This window comes from Papio anubis, chromosome 10, assembly GCF_008728515.1.
Source record: "Papio anubis isolate 15944 chromosome 10, Panubis1.0, whole genome shotgun sequence".
In the NCBI taxonomy this organism is placed as follows: domain Eukaryota; kingdom Metazoa; phylum Chordata; class Mammalia; order Primates; family Cercopithecidae; genus Papio; species Papio anubis.
The window spans coordinates 72,168,692-72,190,717 of NC_044985.1; the positions used below are offsets into that span (position 1 = coordinate 72,168,692).

The window sequence follows — 22,026 nt, forward strand, 5'->3', positions numbered from 1 at the left end:
CAGATTTATCCTGGCTTTGTCTTCTCCCCAGTGTTTTTCTGGACTTTTTCTGTAATCACTCTTATTCCAGTTTGTTTCGGTTGGTTTTTATTTCCAAAGTTTATCTTTAATGTGAGACTTAGTCCTGAAAGGTAGCTTTTGGGAATTCATATGACTCAGATCGTTCCAACTCTTTTTGATTTGAACACAAGCGAAAACCTTTGCCCTTGCCAGTGAGTTGGCATAGAAAATGCCCTTTCAATGACTGCTGATCCGATTGACAACCTGTTGGCTATTTTGGTATGTTAAATGGACTTTTGGTAGGCTTTATTTTCTTCAACACTGATGCTGCTACCGTGAGTGTCTTCTGACTATTAATGGCTTACTCTCACTCAATTCCATCACAAGAATCTTTGAGAAAGCTTGTGCATTAGTTTCCTATGTCTTATAACAAATTCTATGCCACATGATACACTTGACTGCTTAAAATTATAACCATTTATTACTTCACAATTTTTGTGTGTCAGAAGTCCCACAGACTTACCAGACCTGTGTCCTTGGCGTAGGGTATCACCAGGCTGAAATAAAGGAGTTTTCTGGGCTGCATTCTCATCTGTGGACTCTGCTAGAGAAGCATCTGCTTCAGAGATCCCTCACGTTGTTGGAATTCATTTCCTTGCTTGCAGCTGCACAATTCATGGCAGCTTGCTGCTTCAAAACTGTTAAAGGAGAGACAAAGGCTGTACTTTTTGGAGTCTCTAATGTTAGGGAAAGACTGGGCTCTCTCCGTAGGTAGTTCATAACATGGCTCTTTCCTTCTACAAGACCAGAAGACTCTTTTTTCTTTAAAAAGGCCCAGTCCCTCTTTTAATGAATCTCACTTGATTAAGCCAGGTCTACTCATGTTAATTTCTATTTTAATTAACTCAAAATCAACTGTTTTGAGACCTTAATTATATCTACAAAACCCCTCAATCTTTACCATGTAACTTAAGGTAATCCTGGCTTTAATATTCCATTATATGCATAAGTCCTTTCCACACTCAAGGGGAGAGATTGTACAGGGTGTGTACACCAGGTGGGCAGGGATCTTGGGGTCCATTTTGAAATTCCACCCATCACAGCTTGCCACCTAGTTTTGTTGTAGATTTTGTTCCTGTTTTTTGTTTGTTTGTTTTGCTATCCTGGTTGTATTATCTTTTATTATGGAAGAATTCACAAACCAGCCACCATGATTACCTTTTCCTAAAATCCTTTAATTAACGTTTTGTATATTAACACAATTTAACAGGAAGTAATACAATAGTAACAAAAGACACTACAGCATCATAGGTATGATATTCCAGTAGCAAAGTATAGGCCCTCAGTCTCTCATCATTTTAATTTAAAATTACTTTCCTCACTGATTTAGCTGATCCTCCCAAGTTCTTATTATGGAAACATATTCATGTCTCCATTATAGCAATTAGTACATTTTATTATCTATATTCTTTGACCCTTGATTTCTAAACTGGCAAACATGGATCCCTACAGGAAATTCAAGGAAAAAAGAGACGTTAAAATTTATATTAAAAATTATTTTTTATTACTTACCTTTCGATTTGTATTTTCAGCTGTATTTCATAATATATGCACTAATTTAAAAGGTAGTTTATACATATAGTTTTAAATTGAATATAATATATGTTATATAAGTACATATTAATTTTTACATATTTTGGGGCACATGCTCAAACATTTTTCACATATAGTCTTCATGAAGAAAACATTTTGGAAACCACTGTTTAGATAGTGGACTATTTTAATAGGTACTGTATACCTCTATTTCTATCCATAGATCTTTTGCACTTGGCACATACATAAAAACAATAAAATACAGCTGTTCTGCAATAAACTAACATGTGTTATCGCTTACCTGGACCACAGCATTATCCACTATAGTTTTATCTTCTTTTATTAGCTTTACCATATCAGTTCTGGTAGGACAACTTTTCTAATATGTCCTTATTTTTAGTATGTGAAAACTATAAAATTATGTTTTTCGTATTTTTGTTAACATCTGTTTACTGATAGGATAAACATCCTATCAGTATGTAGAAATGTCCCTGAATCTTTCATAGAAATGTAACACTTATGCTTTCCAGGTTACATTTTGTGTCTAAGGAATGAAGAGTATTAAAATCTAAATTTTTTCATTCTGTTTGCAAATGCTCTTTCAGGCTTTTTAAAATTCAGAGCCCAAACGATCTAATTGGCAGTTGTACATACCAAACTGAAGTTAGAATTGATTATACATTGCGATCATCTGTTTGTTCTATTTAGAGGTGAAAAAGCATTTTTTTTCCCACTTTGGCTTCAGTATTTGTTTGGCAATCAAAGTACTTGGACTTGTAAGTTACATCAGCATAAAATACTTTTTTAAAAATGAGATTTTTAAAAAATGTATTCTTTAAAATAAACTTTAGTAGTTCTGAGTTCAAAGAAAGGTCATTCAACCCAGCAACCCCATTACTGAGTATACATCCAAAGCAATAGAAATCAGTCTACCATAAAGACACATGCACGTGAATGTTCATTGCAGTACTATTCACAATAATGAAGACATGGACTCAACCTAAATGCCCATCAGTGACAGATTAGGTAAGGAAAATGTGGTACATATACACCATGGAATACTATGCAGCCATAAAAAAGAATATCATGTCTTTTGCGGGAATATGGATGGAGCTGGAGTCTGTTATCCTTAGCAAACTGACTTAGGAACAGAAAACCAAATACCTCATAGTCTCACTTATATGTAGAAGCAAAATGATGAGAACTCATGACATGAAGAGGGTAACAACAGACACCAGGGTCTACTTGAGGGTAGAGAGTGGGAGGAGGCAGAGGATCAGAAAAAATACCTATTAGGTACTAGGCTTAGTGCCTGGGTGATGAAATAATCTGTAAAACAAACCTCTGTGACATGAGTTTATCAGTATAACAAACCTGCACGTGTACCCTGATCCTAAATTAAAAGTTTAAAAGCATTAAAATATAAATGCATAAAAAATACAAATGCAGTGATGGGAGTTCTAATATATACTTCCAGTGTGGTTGAAGAAACCAAGACTAAGATTAATATAAAATCTTATACAGGACAAACAGAATTAAAAAGCAGCTGTGCAAATGCATTTCAGCTCCTGACTTGCACTTGCATTTCATCTTCCAACATTTTATTGGCCAATGCAGTCACATGCCCAATTTCAAAGCTTGCCCTCATGAAGTCACATCAAGAGTGTGATATATACATATATAGATATAGATATATCCCATGTATAGTATATATTCTGTATGATACATTATATAATTCTTTAATTATATTAAATACATAATATATGACTATTAAATTAATAATTATGTAATCAGTATATTAACATAACAATTATTAATACACATATTCTATTAATAGTATAATTATATTAAATATCTATAATAATTTGTTTCTTTTTTCTGTCATTTCTTACTTCCTATTGCACTGTTACTGGTTAATTGCATTATTCCCAATACTTTGCTCTCCTGCTATATATGTTATATATGTCTGCCATATAGAATATATATCACAAAAAATGTAAAGAAGACACAAAATAAACTTGCATGAAAAAATCCAAATATATCAGTAGTCAAAATAAAAGGAATTAAATAAAATTAGTTAAAACACATGTTTTCAGACTGAAATAAATATAAATCTATATGCTGCTTAAAGGACTATATTAGTGTACACCATGCTTAATATAATATTATTGATTTGTGTGTTTTCATGTCTGTAACAATAAACCCTGTAGCATAATATAAAAGAGAAATGCTTTCACTTGTATAGTATATATGTTCCAGAAATATTTGTATAGTATATATGTTCCAGAAATAAAAATTCCAGAAATGTTTAAAGTTTTGGAGAGGATCCTTTTTTAAAAAAGAACTTTCTATGAATTATTTGTTAAATTAGGAATATTATTAATTTATCATTTTAAATTGTACTCTTCTTCAGAAACCATATTTAATTATTTTTCTTATTTCCGGGGGAGCATATTTCTACCAACTATTGGTGTTCAATAAATGTTTAGAAGTCGTGGTTAGCTGATAATCTCAACATTCCAGAGAAAAGTAAATTCAGAGAAAGTAAAAGCTGTTGGAGTTGGAAAGGGATGAATTTCATAAAGATTAAAATTTAAAGCAGATGAATTTTACCAATGAAGAAACCTTAAAGCACATTTTTCATTTTGTATGGCATTTTAATCATCTTGATTTTCTAAATTCCTGTCTGGTTGCAAATTAGAACCATTAAATTAAAGTTAGAAGAAAAAAAATTCTACCAAAATGCATAAGCAGACAAAGATGTATGCATGTATAAGAATGTCATTTACAGCATTCTTTCTATATCTCCAATCCCTGAATATCTATTAATTGGTTAAGTAAATTATAATGTATCCACACAATGGAATGGTAATTGGCCTTTAAACATTTGAGATGTGAGAAAAAGATTATGCATATGTGTACACATATACATACATTCTACTGGTGTGTGTGTGTGTGTGTATGTATGCATATGTATTTGTTTGTGTGTTCTGTAATGTTATACACCGAATTGCTGTCAGTGGTCAGGACATGGCTCTGGTGGTAGGAGGTAACTGGGAGATGTGGTGAGGGGGATATTAATTAAACTGTCGGGAGGACACCTTAATTTTATCTTCCTATGTCTCTCTTTTTCTCAAAATTTGCAATATGCCTTTCATCATGAAAAAATTGAAGTGGGAAGTAAAATATCAGAGACAGCCTACATTGATCACTTTTTATAAGTAAGGTGATGCAGGAAAAGCATAATTAAATGAGACTGCGTTACATCAAGTAGTACCAGACAATAGAAAAGGGAAATCATTTAAACCTTATTCGTTTATGCATATCCTATATTTTTCTAAGACAGAGTACCACCAAAACATCTAAAGAATTCAAACGTGAGGAAATAACAGAGAGGAAATACATTTTTTAAAAAGTAAAACTAACAAGAATTTGTTTATTATGAAATGCATATATTGGAGATCTATCACATTTGCTAAAATTGGGCCACAAATGTGGTTCTAATATTTCTAACAGCCAGACCAGATAAAGAAACATGATTCACAGTGTTCATTACATAAAAACAAATCTATTGTTGGGAAGCTGTAGCAGTCATTTTGCATCAGCCTGAGGGCAGAGAAGATAACTGTTAAAGCTTCTTTCACATGTCATTCAAATGCTAAACTTAACTGTAGAAAGTTCCGATATGAAATTACAGTAAAAGCCAGGTCGTCTAAAACACACCTATTTTAAAAGTTACCGATGGGGAATACCTCCATCTTCAAGGTTACATACGGCATTAATGAATTTCAGGAAGGATCGCACTCATGCAAAAGTTTGTTTTGATATTGTAGTATTAAAACTTTGAAATAATTCCTGTCTTCAGTACACTGCTTACATTGTTTATGTGTTATGGCTACAAATTTTTATTAACTGTAGTTTTCACTAGCCATTTCATGTTATTATTTTTTGAGACAGAGTCTTGCTTTCTCGCCCAGGCTGGAGTTCAGTGGCGCTATCTCTGCTCACTGCAACCTCCGCCTCCCGGGTTCAAGCAATTCTCCCGCCTCAGCCTCCCCAGTAGTCATATTATTTTTGCAATAAATAGAGGGTACCTAAAACATCCAAACCTAGTTGTTTGTTATCAACTTGAAAGCAGAACCATAATGTACTTAATTCCTCAATACTTTACTATATGGAATATTTTTGGTAGGAAAAAAAGATGAGATTCCACTTGTATATTGGGACATTTTATTTCTGTCAATATCAAGATGATGGAATAAATCTTATTAGTCAGCCTTTAGATGTATGTTGGGCCTTTGTTCTCTGCTCAGAATACTGCTAGGAATTGTAGGAGGAGGAGGGGGCAAAGGAGATGTAAGAAGCGGTCCCTATCCTGGCTTGGTTTGCATATTAGAGGGCAGAGGCTTTGGGATAGCATCCTAAGCTCTACTGGGAGAGGTAGATAGCACTGGTCCAATTTGTGGTGGATAAACATCACAAGTCAGTGTTTGGAGATGAATATAATATACCTAACATCTACGTAGTGCTTTAATATTTACAAAACACTCGCCTTACGTTTGATCCTCTCAGAATCCATCTGCTTAGAGGAAACCACAAGTTTCCTCTTAGTCTGAAGTCTCCCGGCACATTTAAGTGGAAACTATATGCCAGGCTTTCTATACACCCTTTACATGCTGTTCAGTGAATCATGTTGACAAAATAAATGTTTCTTATGATCTGTAGAGTTTGGGAAGCTGAGGCTGAGGAGGGTTGATATTTAACCTAAACCACCCACTGCATTTTGGAGCTGAGATTTAAACTGAGCTTTGCCCTCCTCTAAATCCAGCAGTGTTCCTGCTTATATTCCACAGTGCTAGGACTCTTATCAACCTTGCTGCTGCTCAGACTTGAGCCATATTACCCGGCTTCTGGGAACCTTTGTAAGGGGTGTTTGCATTCAGGCTCAAATGCCTAGCCAGTGAATCTTCTACAAAGATATGTAAAAGAGGGAGCCTGAACATCTTCCTATCTTCATAAAATTAAGATTGAGCCACAAGATGGAGAAAAGAGAGGCCTGATGCTTTTCAGTCTACCTTGAGCCCAGGCCCAGTGAGGTCCACCACTGAGCCTCTCACCTGCTGTGGTTTGGTTAAATGAGCCAGTAGAAACTCCTTTTCTTGCATGAGCTAGAATTGATTTTCCTTTATTTGGATCTGATAGAGCCCTGACTGATAGAGCTGTATGAGTTAAATAATGCAGCAGATCTTAAATGGCTTCTGTTTACTGGACAAGCAAACATTTTGAGTTAGACTTTGCATTGATGTGTTGACAGTTTAAGACTTTTGGTTTTCAAAAACAAAAAATAGCCTTTAAAAAATGGCTGAAAAATATCAAATGTCAGTGAATAGAAATGTACTTTTGTTTTTAGAGTACCAGTAAAATTATTCTTCTAACAGTAATTACAGAGGTTAAATTATTTGTGTGAAAAGTAAAATAATGGACACATTTGAAATTAAAACAATGGTTGGTGACATTTTAAATTTATAATAAAGGTCAAAATAAATTTTATTCCATTTGATGTTTTTGCATAATATATGGAGACTTAGTGCACAAATACAATTTTCTGCCCATAAGGTAATGTGGTTTTTATTTTTGTTGTTATTTTGGTCTGATGACATTTAGTCACACCAGTAAATGTAGTTAGGGCACATGAATCTTCAGGTCATATACAAAGTAATTAACATTAATAGCCACATTCTGAGCAGTTTACAAAATGAAGGGAGGAAATTTAATAAAGTCATTATAATGGATAACCAATTTTCTCTGTGAATAAAAAGGCATTTATATGTTATATTTATAAAAATAAAACAAACACTTTCTAAGCCACTTTTGAAAAATATGTAAATTACCTAGAAGTCTTTGTTTGTTTGTTTGTTTGTTTTAATTTTGGCTCCTAGGTAAGTACTGAGATGCTTTTGGGAAAATAGGATACACTAGAGAGTCTGGGTCCAAATCTCAAACATTCTACTTAAATGATTGTAGACAAATTCATCCAACTCTGTTTCCTCATCTGTAAAATTGGGTTATAAAATTCATGGAATGGTGCTTGGCTTATAATAAAAACTAATAGCTGTTAATATCTTTTGATATGACACAGCTGAATCAAAGTAGTTTTTATATGCTTTGCTAATTAAATAATGGCACTATAAAATTCATGACTGAATCTTATTTGAAAGATCAGATTCTGTCCCTTCTCTCAGCTTCCCCATCACAACTTTTGCTGTCTGAAAAGCAGCCTGTCTTTCAACTTTGTACCAGAGAGGAGTTATCAAGGAAACAAAATATACAGGTGTGTAAACAGTCTTAGGAGATTGAAAATTCAAGTGCCTTATGAAGAAGAAAACAGCGGCAACAACAAAAATCCCTTAACTGTTCATAGTTTTAACTGTTAAAACTATTCATGTTTGAACCCCTATTGGATTTGTATAATGGTCTTGGGGAGAAGATACACCAGAGAAATAAATAAGAATTAGCAAGTATCCAGAGAAATATGGTACACTTAGCTAAAGCGGGCCGGGGGGGTGGGGGTGGAGGGGTTGAGGGGGGTTCACCCTTTCCTGACTTGCTTCCTAGCGCAGTGGTTAGCCAGATGCCTTAAAATTGAACATGTGCTTCTATTTCACACAAGCCTTGCCGCCCCTATTGTGTTGTAACTGGCATGATTTACATGTTTATTTTACCTCCTGATTCGTGAAGGCCTCTGAATGTTCAAAGCCTGATCTAAAGCTAAATCTATCACATTGTAGACATTAGATAGGACTCCCTATGGTATTTAAATCAGCATTCAACACAGTGGCTACCATTTCACCATAAGAAAAAAAAAGAGTTTAATAATTCACCCTCGAGTCTAAGCAGTCAAGCAAATATAAAGTTAAAATGGAGTTCTACTCACCTAGAACAGTACTTTATCAGTTTATATTATGAGAAATTTAGATCACAAACCTGTATACAGTTCTATAAAATGTTTGTTTTGCTAAAAACTGATTTTATAAACAGCTTAAACTGAAAAACGTGAATTTTTTTTTCTTTTTTTTTTTTGAGACAATGTCTTGCTCTGTCACCCAGGCTGGAGTGCAATGGTGCGATCTCAGCCCACTGCAACCTCCACCTCCCAGGTTCAAGCACTTCTCCTGCCTCAACCTCCTGAGTAGCTAGGATTACAGACGCCCGCAAAAAAATGAATTTCTAATTCTAATTATACTTTAGGGTGGAATTTAAATATTTCAACTAAGAGTAGTAATTCTCATCATATTTGTTTTTCTTCAGAAAGGGAAAGTCAATTGCCCTTTTTTTTCCCATTCCCAAAGTATACTATTGGAAAGGTTTTTGAAAATCCACTGTGGCATCCTATTTTCTTTCGCAGTACTCATGGCCAGTTCCTAGTGTCTGTCTTCTTTTTGTAGTTTTACTTGTATTACCTTCATCCCAGACTGTTGCATACACCCTTAGCTGATCTTCCTGCCTTGTCAACTTTTCTTATTCAAATTTTGCTATTCTCCAAGGATACAAAATGTTATTTAAATAAGAGGAATAAGTTCAAGAGATTTGTTGCACAATATGATGACTGTAGTTAATAACATACTGTATTCTTGAAAAATGTGGATATAAAGTGTTCTCACCACAAAAATGATAACCATGTGAGATAATTCATATGTTAAGTAGCTGGGTTTGGTGATCCCACAATATAAATGTTGAAAACATCATGGTGCACATGATAACTACATACAATATCATCTGTCAATTTAACTATTAAAAAAATTATACTACTCTGGTCTGTGCTGCCAGATTAATATTGAGAAAACACATTTTCCTTGATCAATATCTAATATCATTATCTGTCAAAGTATTTTTTCTACCTGCAATTTAATTGGAAAATCTGACTCCTTCATAAGCCAGAGTGATTTCTGCTTTCCTGAACTTCTGGGTCACTCCTTTCTCTCACAGCCACATGGCAGTTATCCATGAGCACATTGTATCGTAGTAATTTCCTTTATTCTGTATGCATTCTAATCCTCAGCACATAACTGGGCTGGTGTGATGGAAAATGCCAAGTTCAGTACTCTGTAGATTATAAGCAGTCAGTACATTTTATATTGAAATTCTGATATTGTGCATTTCAGGTCAGCAAATTCTATCCATGTTGTCTGTGAAGGTTTATACGGAGTTTACTAAAAATATCCTATACTTTCACCTAAACACTGACAATGACATGGCTTTACCAAATGTTTCTTTTTAGAATCTTGTGTAATAAATAGTAGATTTTGAATGATAATGTTACGAGAATATGAAGAAATTTTAAAGCAGACTCAACTGATTGCCACCTATTTTTTAATGTTAATATCCTAATTTTCTGCCAAATTTATAATAAAATATAACATTCTAATTTAAAAGCGGAAAAAAAAGGTTCCTAGTTTATGCAGAGACTGAATTTTCAGTATCTCCATATTCTTAGTTCATGGATCTCAGGCTCTCCCATGTTTCTTGCTGTGATGGATGCATAAACCTTGACATTTGATGCCATTCAGCCTTATCTCAATTCTAGGTTTCTTCCTCAGCTTGCTAACTCTGTCTTGCAATCTATCTTGGTCCCTAAATAAATGAAAATTATAATAGAAAAAAACGAGGAATTGTTAAAAGGAACAAAAACAAAAAACTGAAAGCAGGAAACATACAGAGCATGTGTTTCATTGGAAGAGAGATTCAGAGACAGCAATGGCAGGAGACTCAAATGGCTTATGAATGACTAAAGCAAGGACTGTCTATCTACTCTATTCCAAAAATGAGCATATACTAAGTGCTCTAGCAATCAATAGCTTTGATAAAAATAAATATTTTTTAAATACATAGGGTTAACAATGGAAAAGGCGTGTTTGAGAACTCATCATGTCTCTTGTATCTATTTTTATTTCCTACCACTCCCCATAGACTCTTCTCCAGGTCTGTCATGATACCAGATGAGCACAGTACTTCATAGATTATAAGCAGTCAATAAATTGTGAGTAGTGTCCACAACTGGTTTTTGGTAGCAGTCCCAGATGTTTGGGACATTTAGAACAGTGTTGTTTGGCAGTGAAAAGGATATTTTAAAATCTTATTCATGTTCTATTATTCTGCTATTTTCTTTCCATTCCAGATTATTATTAATCCTAGGAGTTGAAGCAGGTTTTCTAATCTCCGGATACATTTTAAAGATGGTTAGGGGAAAGGTAGTAAAGCAGACGTGAACATGGCAGATAATTTTAGGATTTAACTTCAACCTCTGTTGCAGGGACTGATCATTTAAGGTCTGTAAACTTGTTTATGATCACAGATTTACATATGGTAGACACTATTAGCTGCCCTTTCTTCACCATTCCTCTAGCCTTTCTTGTCAGTGAGAGTCCACCATATCCTAGAAAGTCTAAAATGACCCATACTTATTTCCCTACTTTTTGAGGGAGATATCATCTAATCAGAAGATCAATTTTTGCTTGGGAGCATCTAGAAAGTTTTTGTTTCATGCAATAAAATGAGATATTCTTCTACTTGCATTTATATATGATTACCTAAATAGAGACAGTCAACTTGTGACTGTGAAACAACAACCTAAACACAAAAATAATCATGTGGAGGATGGGACAACTGAATTGAAAACACTAGTGTCCTGGATAATAGCTATTTGCTGGGTTGTTTACCAACCCTGGAACCATTGACTTTCTGATTTCTTATAAAATGAGATAATAAGACCCTATTATGCAAACTACTTTTGGTCAGACTGTTACTTGCATCTCCAAAGTATCCTTACAAAGACAAATGGAATCCAAATTTGGCTACTCTTAGGTGGTAGTATAAAATTGTTCATAGGGCACAATTCTAACTTCTTAGACTCCGAGTTCAGCTTTGATTATTGGGTTTTTGTATTTGGATTCTGTTAGTCTGACTGGATTTAGGTTACTGCATTGTCTGTCTCTGCCACAAATGACTTGTCTGGTTTAAATTTCTTCAGTGCCAGTGCTTGTTACATACACTAGGATCCTTTCAGTTTTTGACCTGTTTCTTAAGCAGGACTTTAAAACAGTAAATATTAATTTATATACAAAGAAAATCAGTGTTTGAACTTATGGATGAAGTATGCTTTTACTTAATGATGTATTTGTATTTCTTGCTAGACATTTGACATATTTTGGAATAAAGTTGCTTTGGTCACTTTCATTATAAAGAATGATATTTTAGAAGTGTCAGCAAAGAGTCAAATTCTATAAAATATTTGAAGAGATTTATTCTGAGCCAAATATGAGTGACCATGGTCCATGACACAGCCCTCAGGAGACCCTGGGAACATGTGTTCAAGGTGGTCAAGGCATAGCCTAGTTTTATACGTTTAGGGAGACACGAGACATCAGTCAAATACATTGGTTATCCCACAAGAAAGGTGAGACGACTTGCTTCCAGGTTACAGGTAGAATTAAAAATTTTCATATTGGCAATTGGTTGAAAGAGTTATTATCAATAGAAAGGAAAAGGAATGTCTAGGTTACGATAAAGAGTTGTGGAGACCAAAATTTTATCATGCAGATGAAGCCTCCATGTAACAGGCTTCAGAAAAAATAAATTGTGAATGTTTCTTATTAAAGAGTCATTTCTATCAGCAATTCTGAAAGGGAGGAGAGTGTAATGAGGCATGTCCATCTTCCAGCCCCCATGATGGCATGAACCAGTTTTTCCCGTTAAATTTGGATTGCCCTGGCTAAGAGGAAGAATCTGTTCAGACGTTTGGGGGACCTTAGAATTTTTTATTTTTTATTATTATTTTTTTTTTGCTTTACAGAGGCATTGCTTCATCATAATGAATCTGAGATGGGAGTCAGCCTGGTATAGTGGAATGTTCAAACTCTAATATCAGAATCATACCAGCTTACAGTAACATTCAACATTCTGATCCCACCACTTGATTGACACAAATTTCGCCAAATCATCTTGCTACATTAGTCTAGATGCAATCATATTGAATTGCTACCATTCTGAAAATATTATTTTGAGAAATAAATGAGATGCTACATGGAAAGTACTGGTAGAGTACTGAAAGTACCATTGCTAGACACATACTAGGTGCCAAATATATAGTATATCAACTCTTCAGCACTCCCTGCAAATGAGATTGAAATGAGGAATTTTAGCTACTCTGTGAACCTGCTGGTTTTATTTTATTCCACACTCATAGTCTGCATGATGCTGTAAATATGTCTTGTTTTCTTATTGATCACTGTAAGTTTTTTGGGAGAAAGAATTCAAACCCATTCTTTTCAGGACAAAGCATAAATAAAGTGTCAGTAATTGATGCTTTTGTAGGAATATAGAGATCATTCTGGTCAAAGCAAAAATCAGACACATAGACGGAAGACATAATTTGAAACATCAGAACCTATAGTCTGTGCCAGGTCCAAACAAAGGTGGTAAAATCAGAGATATAGTTTAGATTCTGAAATAGTGGAATGTATGGAAGTTTGATCACTTGCGATGGTAAAAGAGCAAATTAGAAGCATTTGAGAATGTTTGATAAAGTTTACATAGATAATAGACAGCAAAAGTAAAAGTAGAATTGTTGATAATATCTAGTTTTAGGAAATATTTGAGTAATTCTTTGTCCTACACTGTTATAATCAATCAGGATCCATATTATTTTTTTGCTATCCCAACTTTTGTTCTACCGTATTATCCCAGAAATAATTTTCTCATGTCACTGTAAAGAATAAATCAGTTTAAAAACAGTAAAAATAGTAAAATAAATATTTTACTTAACAAAATTATCTTCCTTTGGAAAACACATGATGGGAATTGAATTTTTATGGCATTTTTAATATAGTGCTAAAATTTTCTGAACTTGCCATTAGAAGAGCCAGAGTCAGATATTTAGTGTTTTACCGGTTGTATGATCTTGGAAATATTTAGAACTTACTTTGGACCTATGTATCATCATCCATAAAATAAAGGTTGTTTTATCTGCTTCAGAGAATGGCTATATTGAATAGAACATATGTGATATGGTTTGAGTATTTATTCTCCCCAAATCTCATATTGAAAGGTAATCCCCAATTTTGGAGGTGAGGCCTGAATTCTCATGAGATATGGGAGGTGTTTGGGTCATGCGGGTAGATTCTTCAAGGTTTGGGGCTGTCCTAATGATAGTAAATGAGTTCTCACGAGATGTGGTTGTTTAAAGTAGGTGGCACTGCCCCTCCCCTTTTTCCTCCTTCTCTGGCCATGCGACATGCCTGCTTCTGTTTTGCCTTCTGCCATGAGTAAAAGCTCCCTGAGGTCTCCCTGGAAGCTGAGCAGATGCCAGTGCCATGCTTGGACAGCCTGCAGAACCATCAGCCAATAAAACCTATTTTCTTTATTAGGTACCCAGTTTCAGATACTCCTTTAGAGCAACACAAAAACAGCCAAACACAGAAAATATGTGAAAGTGCCTAGATGTACAGAGCTTGGCACAGAATAGGCACATAGTAGATGTTCACTGAACCTAAACGTGTTATTCTTCAATTCAGTATTTGTCTTTTCCAACCACATTTTCCCCAGCCTTGCAGAAAATCAGAATGTTTATCTTTCAAAAATATGTTAGTCCTATAGTAATTCTATTTTCATTTATCTTATCAAGTGCTAAAGCTAACCTCAGGGGTAGGAAATGTGTTTCAGTGGGTTCTGTTTTACTATTTTTTCTTGTTTTGTCTTCCATACAACTTTTCTTTATATTCCTCTCCTCCCCCAATTGAGTGTCTATGATTTGCAGCTTTGGCCTGCAACCCCAATACATCCATTTATTTTGCTCACTAAGGATATTGTGTAGAATGAATACTAATTAGGTAGTGAATATACTTCTGCTAATAGCATTATGGAACTCGGTTTATAACAGTATTAGGATACAGATGGCATGAGCATTGTGAGATATCATTACTTCCATGGGTTGGTGCATGCAGTATAGAGTATGGAGCACAATGATGAAGCTAAAAATTAAAATAGGCATTTCTGCTGTACGCTTTTCAAATGAGAATACATTTCTGCTAATGGGAAAGATTGTAAAGCAATTCCCATTGCTACTCTGGGCTTCAGCATCTTGGAATCATGCCTGGAAATAATGCATTGAAAGGATTGTATGAGATTATGGCCAAAGTGAATTATTGCTACATTATTGGCAAATTCAGTGAGAAATTGGTTTTCCTTGAACTTTAAAGGAGGTAGGGTTTGGCCATAGTTCAAATGGCTTTATAGAGTTTATTTATTTTTTACCTCATTTGGATATTTAGAAAATGGTTCTTGGCTCTGATTTCCTTTCTTCCTCTTTTCTTCTTCTCTTTCAATAGTACACATCTAGATTTCTGCTTATTTATTCTAAATCTAACCAAATGCTTTATACTTATGGTTTACGTATCGATACATACAAATTGATGATTATCTAAGGTAATATTAATAATGTACGTGATATGAAGAAATTGCCAAAAATGTTTGTTACATGATCATCACCAACAGCATTGAGAAAGATACTTTAGTGATCCTGGCACTATAGCAGGTTATTTAGGATTTACAGAACATGATGAAAATAATTATGTTTACTGATGAGAAATTAGGGACTTTCTCTCAGGTTTATATTTATTTGTTGTCTAATGACTATTTTTATCATAATATTTATGTATGTAATCACTCAATGGTTTATAATAAATAATAGTTAAGTATTAGGTATATATAATACAGCTAAATTATATTAGAATATTGTAAGCATTCTTTGTAAACCATTTCTTGTCAGCATTTGAAATAGGGGAATATTAGTTACCTGGAATAATTAGATGTAGGAAACTAGCTTAGTGTGCACATTTTTAAGTGACTTCTTTATTATTAAAAAAGTAGTGTTTTTCTAATCACTATATAGATATATACATTATTTATATTCATCTATGTATGTACAACTATATTTTTCCCTGAATGCTAAAGTGAGTGCACCCAGTGGGCCAAGATGAATTATTATCACTTTAACTCTCTTTCATTTAGAATGTTTTACACAATATTAAAAAAAAGAATATTAGGACGTGACATTTCTTTTTGAGACAAAGATGTTTCCCATATATTAAGTGCATTTGTACTTAATAAACTTTCCAAAAGAATTGCTATTCTGTAGTTCAGTTTGGGACCCATAGAAGCAAGAGTAGGATTACTCCATGTTTCAGGAGCCTCAACTTTACTATTCAGCAAAGATTGCAGTTCAAGCACCATCTGCTTCACAGCTGAGAATCATTAAGCTTCAGTGACATTTCCCCATCTCAGCACCTGACTTCTGCCAAGCAAGTAGGAAGTTTTGCCTTCACCTTTCAGCAAATTACTCAATTAGTAAATGGGTATATGCTACCATTTAAATTCCAAAATTTAGTGACTCTTTGTAGCTGAAAACAAACCACCATTGGTATCTAAATTAACATTGTATTTTGCTGATGATTTCTAAATTTGAATTGTTTTTAAATGCTACTTTTCTACTTAATTTTTCCTAACAATTTATGATGTAAAACACATGATATATTCGGGAGGCAAGCACGTTGTTTCACTTTACCTGACCAATGTTGGCATGATCAAAGACATTCACAAACATTCACTTTTGTTAGATTGCTGAGTGAGCATATTTGTGTGATGTTAAAGGAATGAGCTCGGGCTGCATGTTGTCACATATGGTTTGCATTATGAGAACCGAATGTTAATAGGAAAAAAAAAAAGTAAAGCATTGGAAACATGAGAAAACTCCAGATTTATTTCTCTTTAAAAGAAAGTTTTTATTTTACTTCTACCAAGACAGGACATCTTTGTAACAGTGCATATACTGCATTTTTATCATTAGGTAATTATTATCTGCTGCTTATTCTGTTAGATAAGTTAAGTGAATATTTTCTAGCACTCAGAATGTGTTCACATTTTATGGAAAGTCTCATAATTTTCAAACTGATTATTTTAATTTAGGCTTTTTGTTTTTCTCATTATTAATGTCAAAATTGAAAATACAATCTTTTTAAAGTGTGCTTTGCCTGCACTTTGTAAAGTATGTAATGGGAATTATCTTATCTCTCTTTATATTTTATTCTTCTCTTTGATATCCCTGCCAGATTATACTAGGAAAAAGAAATACATTCTAAATTTCATTAATGTAATTCAGATACATTGAAGCAGTTGGTTTTTATGTATGTGAGAAATGTATCTGTCATTAATATATAGTAAATTAAAGTTTTATTTTAAAAGCAAATATGGACTTCAATTAGTGATAGTAAATATATTTTAAATAGGACATTTCTCCAGTAGAAGAAGTAAGCTTTGAAACATAAAGATGTGCAGAATTAGGATGAATTGTTTTATAACTGAGACTTTTATAATTTTGGATCACTAGAAAAGTAAGTACACTCGAGCATTTAATATTTTCTAATATGCAGACTTAGCTTTCTAAATTGAAAAAGGCAGGAACCAACAGTCTTGTTATTCCCAGACTTGTGCCTTTTCTGTCTAGGTGTCACTAAATCTGAAGATTAGGCTTTGTGACTCCTCTTTTTATGTGTTAAGAATAATGAAAGGAAAGAAAGCACTAGATCCAAAAGCCAGTGTTTATTTCCATAGATGAATCAGAGAACCAGAAGGTTTTTCACCTCCAGGTCACCAGCCTGAAAGCAGAGCAGGCCTACTGGGATTCTGCCTGACAACAATTTTAGGATATAAAAATGCAAAATAAAGAGATAGACTCAGATCACATAGTTCAAGTCTCCTTTTTAGATGCCAAGAATTACAAAGAGAGTGTGTTTTTCCCCACATGTTTATGAACTTTTCCAACCCATCTTATTTAAGAATATTTTTTTATTTTATCTTCTGCAATTCTCACTTCTCAAGAATTTATAGAACTTTATTCCTGTATTTTCTATCATGAGCATAATAAATACACTATTAATATGTGTTTCAAAACAACAAATGCTAGGTCCCTTGCCCTGCCCCAACTGCTGATACTGTGGTGCTCCTACCTACTTGGGAAGCACTAGTCCAAAGCAATCCACAGTGTCATTTTGGGGTACTACATGACAAGGATCAAGTTTCCCACCTTGTCTGTTTCTCCCACAGTTTCTAACAGAATTCTTGTTTCTAGAGGTAGAATTTGAATATTTTGTTAATACAATAATAGGGTATATTTCAAAAGTAGTAAATCATATTAAAACTATTAGCACTTACAACATTAAGTAGTAAATAACACAACAGAAACATCAAATACACTTTTTTGGAGGATTATATGTAAAATAGTCAACTTGAATTCCCATTTCTAACAAAAGGTATATTTTCCCTTTTTTTAAAGGTAGGGTCTCACTATGTTGCCCAGGCTGGTCTCCAACTCCTGGGCACAAGTGATCCTCGCATCTCAGCCTCCCAAAGTGCTAGGATTACAGGTGTGAGCCACTATGCCCTTCTTTTTAATACAGAATTACTCACTTTTGTGTTTTATGTATTTATCTACCACAAATATCTGTTTATGTGTTAAAATAAGTCAATTTACAAAATATTAATTTACAATTCTTTTAATTTTATATGCGAATATAGATACATAAAAAACCATTAAAATGGGGAGGAATTCCAGAGTATTGATCTATTTAGAAATGTAAATGTTTAAAATGTTAACATTATTACTGTTCTGTAAAAGTATTTTATCCTAAAGTATTTATTTTTCTAGATCTTTTGCGCCCTTTAGGGCTTCATGGAAATGTTTACATGAGTGTCTTCGTAGTAACTCATTATATTTGCCCTCTTATAGGACTTGGGCTTGATATAGATTGGTGGATGTGACTCAGCACCCCTAGTTAAGATTTTGGAAACTAAGCCAGAGTTAAGCAACAGCATAAACATTTATCACAAATATCAGAGTACGTAGGGACTCTGAGTTTTCCCTGGGCTTTTCATTGAGTAAAGGCTAAATAATAACAGTTATTGGCATATTCTAAGATGCAGAGAGCAATGGCCAATATGCAGTTTAGATTTTTATCTTTTTCTCTGGATAACTTGCTCAAAAGAAAGGATTGCCCTTACTCAACCTGACTGCACTTCATTTTGTGTATAGCGTAAGGATAGGGGTGGGGAATAACTCCACTAAGTAAAACAAAGACCAGAAATATGAAAAAGGACAGTTAAAGGTTTCCAGCAGGAAAAGATATTCTAGGTTACATATGTGAATATTGCTAGTTCTGTAGATGCTAATGCCTAAGGTGCTTTTGGCCTTTCTTTCTTTCCACTGCACTCTTGGCTCTCCATCTGGTAATGATACAGGATTTTTCTCTGCCATTTTGCCACCTGGAGACCCCTATGGCTGGCAGTGCCCTCCTGCTGCCTGAGGCTTGCTCAGGCCCAGGCCTGCCGCTGGAGGCATGCTGCCCACTCAGCCTGCCTGTGTTATAGCTTGTACCCCCGTTTGGCTGCTCCCAAGCTCTTGCCCTACGTCTAAGAAGACTAAGGATATGCTGACAATTTGAAGGGTGAGGAGGGCAGAATTTTGTTGAGTGATGGGACTGCTCTCAGCAGAGAGGGGATGTGGGAGTATTCCCCCAATCCTGCAGTCTGGTGGTTTCTACCCCAGCATGACTTAGTCTGGGGTTTTTATGGTCACAGAATGGGAAGGGCATGATTAGTTTGTGAGTATGCAAAAAGGTGAAAACAAAGGCACCACTCAAAGGTGGGCATGACAATGTAAAAAACTAATTACGGAAGAGTAGGTATATGTAAAATAGATGAATGGTGGGGATCAATCAGAGGAAAGCATGCCAGACAGGAAGACAGGTTCTCAGTCTGGTCCAAGGATTTACCCAGGACTGCCTTTGACTTGAAGGTAGAGTTTCACCAGGGAACCACCTCTGTTTGCCTAGGCATGTGTCTGCCTCCTGCCTCTATCAGTAGATCAGGATCAAAAGGGTCTAATTCAAATTGGACAAGAGGACTTATGGGTGAAAAGGATGGAAATTCAAAACTGAAGACTGCTGGTACTAATGAATAAAGAGAATCAGTAATTTTACTTACTGACCTTAGTTGTGATGAAATCCACATTAGGCATAGGGACACTAAAGTGTATCTTTCTCTTGTACCTCTTATCTATGGTGCTCTGTTAGAAGAAATATCAAGAAAACCTTCGGCTGGGCATGGAGTTTCATGCCTATAATTGCAGTGCTTTGGGAGGTGAACATGGAAGGGATTACCTAAAGCTGAGTTCCAGACCAGCGTGGGAAACATAGTGAGACCCCCATCTCTACAAAAAAAAATAAATAAAATAAAATTAACCAGGTATGATGATATGCTCCTGTAGTCCCAGCTACTCAGGAGGGTAAGCCAGGTGGATCACTTAAGTTTAGGAGTTTGAGGTTGCAGTGAGATATGTATGATCATACCACTGTACTCCAGCCTTGGAGACAGAGTGAGATCCTGTCTTAAAAAATAAAATAAAAAAAGTTTTAAGATATAAATATATTAACATGGCAGACAAAATGTATAAGTATACCTAGGTGCATATTTCACCTTTGGTCATTAATTTGTGAACAAGTTTCAACCCTATAATTTAAAAATATTCCCAAAACAGTAAATTATAAGTGAATATTCATGTTGAGTACATGATATGGTGTGGCTGTGTCCCCACCCAAATCTCATCTTGAATTGTAACTCCCACAATTCCCATGTGTCATGGGAGGGACTCAGTGGGAGATGATTGAATTATGGTGGCAGGACTTTCCTGAGCTGTTCTCATGATAGTGAATGAATCTCGATATCTGATGGGTTTAAAAATGGGGGTTTCCCTGAACAAGCTCTCTTTGCCTGCTACCACCCATACAGGATGTGATTGCTCCTCCTTGACTTCTGCCGTGATTTTGAGGCCTCCCCAGCCATGTGGAACTCTGAGTCCAGTTAAATCTCTTTCTTTTGTAAATTGCCCAATTTCGGGTATGTGTGTATTAGCAGTGAGAAAAAGGACTAATGCAGTAAATTGGTACCAGTAGAGTGGGGCACTGCTGAAAAGATAACTGAAAATGTGGAAGCAACTTTGGAACTGGGTAACAGGCAGAGGTTGGAACAGTTTGGAGGGCTCAGAAGAAGACAGGAAAATGTGGGAAGGTTTGGAACTTCCTAGACACTTGTTGAATAGCTTTGACCAAAATGCTGATAGCCATATGGACAATAAAGTCTAGGCTGAGCTGGTCTCAGGTGAAGATGAGGAACTTGTTAGGAACTGGAGCAACTGGTGACTCTTGTTATGTTTTAGCAAACAGATTGGTGGCATTTTGCTCCTGCCCTAGAAATTTGTGGAACTTTGAACTTGAGAGAGATGATTTAGGGTGTCTGGCGGAAGAAATTTCTAAACAACAAAGCATTCAAGAGATAATTTGGGTGCTGTTAAAGGCATTCAGTTTCAAATGGAAAATAGAGCTTAAATGTTTGGAAAATTTGCAGCCTGACAAGGCAGTAGAAAAGAAAATCCCATTTTCTGAGGAGAAATTCAAGCTAGCTGCAGTAATTTGCATAACTAATAAGGAGCCGAATGTTAATCACCAAGACAATGGGGAAAATGTCTCCAGGGCATCTCAGAGACCTTTGAGACAGCCTCTCCCATCACATGCTGGAAGGCTTAGGAGGAAAAATTCGTTTTGTGGGCTGGGCCTGAGGTCCCCGTGCTGTGTGCAGCCTAGGGACTTGGTGTCCTGCATCCCAGCTGCTCCGCCATTGCTGAAAGGGATTAATGTAGAGCTTGGGCTGTGGCTTCAGAGGGTGCAAGCTTCAGGCCTTGGCAGCTTCTACATGGTGTTGAGTCTGCGAGTGCACAGAAATCAAGAATTCAGGTTTGGGAATCTCTGCCTAGATTTTAGAAGATGTATGGAAATGCCTGGATGCCCAGGCAAAAGTTTGCTGCAGGAGTGGGGTCATCATGGAGAACCTTTGCTAGGACAGTGAGGAAGGGAAATGTGGGGTGGGGGTTCCCACACAGAGTCCCTACTGGGGCACCACCTAGTGGAGCTATGAGAAGAGTGCCACTGTCCTCCAGACCCCAGAATGATATATCCACTGAGAGCTTGTACCATGCACCTGGAAAAGCCACAGACACTCAATGCCAACTCATGAAAGCAGATGGGAGGGAGGCTGTACCCTGCAAAGCCACAGGGTACAGAGGTGGAGCTGCCCAAGACTATGGGAACCCGTTTGTTGGAGCAGCGTGACCTGGATGTGAGACATGGAGTCAAAACAGATCATTTGGAGGTTTAAGATTTGACTACCCCACTAGATTTCAGACTGGCATGCGGCCTGTAGCCCCTTGGTTTTGGTTAGTTTCTCCCGTTTGGAATGGTTACATGTACCCAATACCTGTACCTCCATTGTATC

At 35.5% G+C, this 22,026-nt stretch overlaps 1 protein-coding gene across 12 annotated transcripts in view; it reads left to right on the forward strand.

The window, feature by feature from the left end:
* The window catches only part of GULP1 (GULP PTB domain containing engulfment adaptor 1), a 308,512-nt gene that overhangs the window by 146,768 nt on the left and 139,718 nt on the right, over positions 1–22,026 (forward strand). The window contains exon 3 of one of the 12 annotated variants that reach the window (XM_031651400.1): positions 10,561–10,630. The exons of the other annotated variants lie outside the window; for them this stretch is intronic. The gene's annotated coding sequence lies outside the window, so the exon portion shown is untranslated. The remainder of the gene's footprint in view (positions 1–10,560; positions 10,631–22,026) is intronic. 12 annotated transcript variants of the gene reach the window in all.